The sequence below is a fragment of the Elaeis guineensis genome, chromosome 1, assembly GCF_000442705.2.
Source record: "Elaeis guineensis isolate ETL-2024a chromosome 1, EG11, whole genome shotgun sequence".
Taxonomy (NCBI): Eukaryota; Viridiplantae; Streptophyta; class Magnoliopsida; order Arecales; family Arecaceae; genus Elaeis; species Elaeis guineensis.
This window is the reverse complement of record NC_025993.2, coordinates 178,748,436-178,754,946: the sequence shown is the minus strand read 5'-3', so window position 1 is coordinate 178,754,946 and position 6,511 is coordinate 178,748,436.

Below are 6,511 nucleotides of genomic sequence, written 5' to 3'. Positions count from 1 at the left end.
TCATTCTTTGTTGCCAATTAGCAGACTATCATGCTATAATACTTGGCACGACTTAATCTGTTTCTGAACATCATTTCATTGGTTTTCATGCTTGGCATTCAAAATTTGGCTCGCTAGCCTGATAATTTGTAGTTGAAACCTTTCTGCACTAAGTACTTGATTGATGTGTGCTGGAGGTTCTATTGGTGTGCCTCACCAACTAATCTATGATTAAGATCTCTTGGAAATGAGCTGGAGTCCAAAACTTTCTTTGAACTAAATTGCCCAGCAGGATTGATGCATGTCTGGATCTTGGTGTAAACTTTGCTTTCCAGTCCATGAATTACCATTTTTTGGGATAAAATTGTGAAAATTTATTTTTTTGAGAATAATTGTATATAAAATAATGTTAGGGTTATTGTGTTCACCTTCTAGGCCCGTTGGGTCTTGTCCCCCTCTCTTAAGCTAAAGCAAAATGAGAGGGAAAAAAAAAAGATTCCGTAATTTCAAAAAAAAAAAAAAGAGATTCGCACAGATTAAGAAATTAGAGTTCTCAAATAGGGGCATTTTCTAATTCAAAGTCTTCCCTCCTGAATAAAAATTAGAGTTTAGCTACGATGCTCCAAAAAATATTTTAATTTTTTTACTTTTTATCTATTTCTGATCGATGGATTAAATATCGAGCACTCATATTTCAGTTTAGTGGAGTTTCCATATGCGTGGTTGATGTGATAAATATTTCAAACATTAAAATTATTTCATATTATAATTAAATTATTTTAAAAAAAAAATTTTTTTTTTCTTTGTGGGCCATCGGAGCGGGGGATGAATATGGAGGAGCCGCGGGCACTGGAGGTTAGGGGGCGGTGGCGGCACAGAGAAGTTGCGGACTGCAAATGGCCGAGGAGGGGGGTGGGAAGGGGGCGGCGGCAGCGATGGCACGAAGAAGCCACGGGCCGTGGAGAGGCGGGGGTTGGATGGGTTGGGGGGTGTGGCACGGAGAAGCCATAAGGAGCACTGGTGGGTAGGGAGGGGGGTGGTTGTGGTGATACAGAGAAGCCATGGAGGGAGAGAGTGCACAAGGTCAAAGGTGGGTGTAGGGCAACCATGGCCTTTGGGGGTGGGTTGGAGGGGGGGCATGTAGAGCAGCAGTAGGTGTAGAGCAGCCGCAGCCCACGGAGGTAGGATGAGAGAGGCATAAAGTGGCAGCAGACACCGGGGGAGGGGAGTGTAGAACTGAGAGCAGAGGAGGTGCAGATCATCAAGGGGCTGGGGGGTTGGTGGTGCGGAGAAGGTGCGGGCCGTGGGAGGCACACGTAGAGGAGTGGAGGACGCTCGGAGGGCCGGATGGTAGCACGAAGAAGGTGTGGAGGGCTGGAGAGGGAAGCACGGAGGAGCCGCGGGTGGCGTCAGGGGTTGGGGAGGTGGGGGGTTTTGGCGCGGTGAAGTCACGGATAAAAAAAGAAGAAATAATAATAATAATATATTATTTTTAAAAAATATATATAAAAAAATTAATGTATAATATTATTAATATATTTTATAATAAAATTATATAAGAAGCACTATAGTAAAATTTAAATTATTATAATAAAAAATAGTAATACTTTCTTTCAATATATTTGATTGATCCAAAATCTTCTCTGCAGCCTCTATCCCAAAGTCAATTGATCATTGGGCAGTCGTCGAGGGAGATTGAAACCTTAAAAGAATTAAGAGGAAAAGGAGAATTTTTAATATATTTGATTATATGGTAGTTGATAATCCTCTCTAGATTCTCTATTACATAAAGATTCATATGTGGTCAATAAAGCTGTTGATGGATGAGATTAAAGGCTACCAGCAACAATTCTTAGAAACACCCAAAGGACAGATTCTGCGAAGATGGTGGCATGACATGTATCTACATTATAATTGGCCGTTCCAAATTTGATGAAATGAATGCTTTACTGTCTAAAGCTTTTATTTCATGCAAACTGCTGCTTCTTTTTTTTTTTCTTTTTTTTTTTTTTGAGAAAAAGATGGGAACAAACACCCATCAATATTTCATTAAGCTCACGAAGTGTAGGTCACAGGAGACTACAAAAAGAAAGTTGTTGGGGGTGATTTTGTGCTGATTGAAACAGTGAAGTATACAAAAAAAAAATGACCAATCAAAATTCTCAAATCCTGTGTCTCGTTTAAAATTCAAACGATCCTGATATGATAGTAGGCCACTTAGCAAATAAGGAAGAAATAATAAATGTATCTCTTCGATAATAGCCAAATCTTTTTAGATAAGTCAAGGCTAACCATTTGATTTTTCTTCCTCTCATGACTCCTCAATCTCTACGTATAAATAAAGGTCTACAGGACTCTCAAGGTATGAAATCTTCTATTTCCACTCCTTTCTATTTATTGTCGGAATTTTAACCTAAGCATTGGAGGATCTCCGTCGAAGTTACTTCCGATTGAAGAATTTTTTTGCAGGTTCCGTCATCGTCAACCTGACATTGTCGTCTAACTCTAACTGATCTGATTTTGAGACAAAATTCTGCATCAATAAAAATATTCTTGAAATGTTCTGCATTGCATTTTTTATATGAGAGAGACCGTAACATCCCATTTAGTCCATAAAAGAAAACAGCAGGAATGATTCAAGTGGAAAATAATAATGAAAGCTAGGGAGATTAATAAGTTTCCAGTTGACAAAGGTTTATTACTGTATCATTAGGATCATATTATTGGTGAAAGGATAAGAGCTAACAGAGATCTGCAACCTACTTCTATTGAGAACGCTTTGATTGGACTCCCAAAGCATATAATGGGGTCTCAACCTACATGCTTTCCCCCGAAGAAAGCCTGTGGTTGGAGAGGAAGTGTTCCCCAAGGAATCATGGGATCTAAGAGCACATCAAAAGGGTTTGGTAGATGGCTCAATGAACCAATATCTTATCTTATATCCTGCCCATCTCTGTGGGCTCACTTGGAGGTGATAGGAGGATCAGCTTGGTTTAATTTAACAGCTCTTCTATCAGCTCCCATTATGTTACAGATTTGTATGATTGGAATTGGATCAATGGTCACTGTTTCCATCATTATTCCGCTCTTTTAAAAAAATATATATATATTTTAGGGGTTTAAATGTCATTATTATGCTATAGTAGATATTACATATTACGCTTTGTTTGGATCAGCCCTTGTAGGGGAAATGAAAGGAAAGAGAGGGAAGAGGAAGAAAAAGGAGGGGGAACATCATCTTTGTTTGGATAGCCCTTATAAGGGAAAGAAAAAGAGATTAGAAGATAATTGTACCCTAATTTTATTTTAAGATTTGTGAATATTTTTATCTTTTAATCTATCACAAGTTTCTTTCCCTTCCAATTCTCCCAAATTGGGGGATTAGAAAACTGGTTTAATAGAGGAAAAAATAGGGAGAGAGGCATCCTCCCTTTCTCTCCTTCTCCCTCAAAAATTAATATCCAAACAACAAAAAAAGAATCCCATCCTTTCTTTTTCCTCTGAATCTCTCAATTCAAGCAAAGCAAAAGGGTAATGGAGATTATTTGATCTTTACCAAAAAAAGGGGCATAATTTGATGTCTTGATTTTAAAAAAAATTGCAATTTGATCTCTTAATTTAAAAAAAATTATGCTTTGTAACAAAAAAAGCCCTCAAGGTGTTGACCCAATAGAGAATATTGCACTTGAAAAAAGGAATTTATTTGTTTTTTGTTCATTCCTTGTTCTCCATTGTGACCACAAATGATGACTTTTATAGCACTATTATTCTATTACGTAATGGTCAGAAATGGTTTAAGGTTGTTATAAAAGGATAACATTGTTAATTAAACCTTCCTTAGAGCAATTCCCTTGAGGCAAGGCTCTACCTGATGGATGGCTCTGATTACTTTTCCTTTTTCTAATAATATTTGATAATATTTAATATATTACAAAATTTTACTTCTCTTCTATCTTGTAATTTCTGCAAGAGGCATTAACTAAGAGTTCCAAATATACTATTTCTGCTTAATCATAGATTATGAAGTTAAGCCTCTTCTATGTGAGGACAGGTGCCCATGCCAAAATGGTGGCCGGCCATGAATTTATTAATTCCCCAAAAAATAAAACATTATACTCGTTCCATATACACCATGCTTTACTTGTTATATGGATAGGTAGAAAGGATCGATGGACCCAACAACATGCAGTGTTTTTCTAAACACATCATGGGTCATGCTTGCTTGGCCATGGTTGTCACATCGATCAACATGTGGAATCTTATGGCTTGAGCCCAGGTAAAATGACTATCTTGTATTTTTCATTTAGACTCTTGGAGTGTCAAATTTTGTATCTATTATTAATCGAATGAATGCTAATACTAATCTTTCATACCATCACTCAATTCACTGATTCCATGTGGAAGTCATCGATTAGCTGAATGGTGACCAAGACCATAACTCACACCACTTACCTTTCATGAATTGCATTGGTCTCAGATTACCATATCAGACTAATGAATAGAACAGTGAAAGGATGGTTGATTATAACAATACTATATTATTCAAAGAATTACTCCGTGTTATCATTTTGTCTATACCGGACTTTTAAAGGATTTGGCTCACTCTCTCTTATATCTTAGGAGGAGCAAATCTCCACCTTTTATCTTATATCTATTCCACCTCTTGAAACTTAACTATAAGGAGGTGTTTGGTTGGAGGAAGTGGGGATCTGAAATCAAAATTGAAATGGATGACTTTCATTCCAACCGTTTAGTTGGGAGAAGTTTCATTCCGATTTCGATTCTGAGATGGAATGAAAATGGCTCAATCTATATATAACTCAATCCCTATTCTCCTCCATGGATTCAATTTTTTATTTCAATTTCGATTTCGATTCCGATTACGAACCAAACACTTCGAAAGATTTGACCATTTCAATTTCGATTTCAATTTCAAATCATTTCGATTTTCATTCTCATTCTGATTGTAAATCAAATATCCTCTAAATATAATCAAACAATGCACGGCCTGATTGTCTGCCTTTCTTTTTACCCCTCTTTAGTATCCTTGTAGCAGCATTTTGCGAAAGTTTTCACATTACTTCTCTTTAGTATATTTAAGATATTCATGGTAGTCCTGATACAATCAGATGTTTCTAGTTGTTAAAGGTATTTATGTTATGAAACATTCTGTACTATAATCATAATTTTAAGTTGTACTTTGAAAGGGATTTGTTGTGTTTGTTTCTTTACTGTTCTTTGCTCCTCATGGCTGTTTTAGGAGACATGCGTATTATTTTTAGTTTATTACGTGAGTGATTTTCACATCCCGGTAACAATATAAAATATAAAGATGATGATAAACAAAATACATTAAAATTCAGTAAAATGAGAAAAAGGAATCAAAATTTGGGAGCACTTGGACCGTTTCATCCTCTGATTTGGTGGTCTAGTTATAGTTTGCTAAAAGATTGCTTTTTTAAGACAATAAAAAGTTTTGATAGCTACGAGCTGGACTTCCTCACACTGTCCTTTTGGTGCTAAGTTGTGAGATTCTTTGTCCTATAAAAATTCATGTGGAGATTGCACGTAATATTTTTGTCTTATCCCCCCCTCCCTCAAAGCAAAAATGCATATGTCCTTCAATGTCACATATAGCCATGATTTTTCTATCCGTGATGCATTAAGGATTCATATGCGAACGTAAGCAAAGCAGATATGATAAAATGATTATGGATCATTTTTATTTAAATGCTTGAATTATCTTTTTTAAAAGATATGCAATGACTTCTTTTCCCCCAAAAAAACATGATATCACTCACAAACACAATGTACCACGTTGCTATATACTGATTCCACTAAAAACTTCTTAATGTCACATTTAATAGCAAAGCTTTAACAAAATCACAAGAGATTAATCAAATTAGTTGTTTCCTCACATATCCCCAAAAAAATGACTTGAAACAATTCATTTTCATTATAATGTAGCAAAAGTTATTTTGGTCATTTCAAGCATTCAAAGTTTATTGAATAATATCGTTTCTATCAAACAGGAAGGTTCATTGAATAATATTGTTTCTTTACTCAACTGTCCTAATAAATACTTCCTCCGGTCTAATCATCCCTTGACCAACCATGCTTTACACTGCCAAGGTACAAAAAAAATTCTATGAGAATCATCCATATACCAACTACATCATACCTATTCCCAATTTCCAAAGCATGCACCGGCATTTAGCAACTAATAATTTTTGATTATTCATGAACATTTTCCATTATTTATTTTTTTTTTATTTTTAAATTTCAATATTTTTATTTTTTTAGTAGAAAAGGATTGTAGGTGGCAAAGATAAGTAACCCTCCCTATCTTAAGCTTATTTCAATCCAAACCCAAGTTTCCATTACAACCATCAAGAAAACTTAAACACAGAACTTTTCTCCTCTATTTGGTGAAACAAAATCCCCCCCCCTCCTCCTCTTTTGTACCAGAGGAAAGAAAAAAAAAAAAAATCCACCCCTTCTCTCCCTGCCTGTCTTCAAGGACACAAAAAGC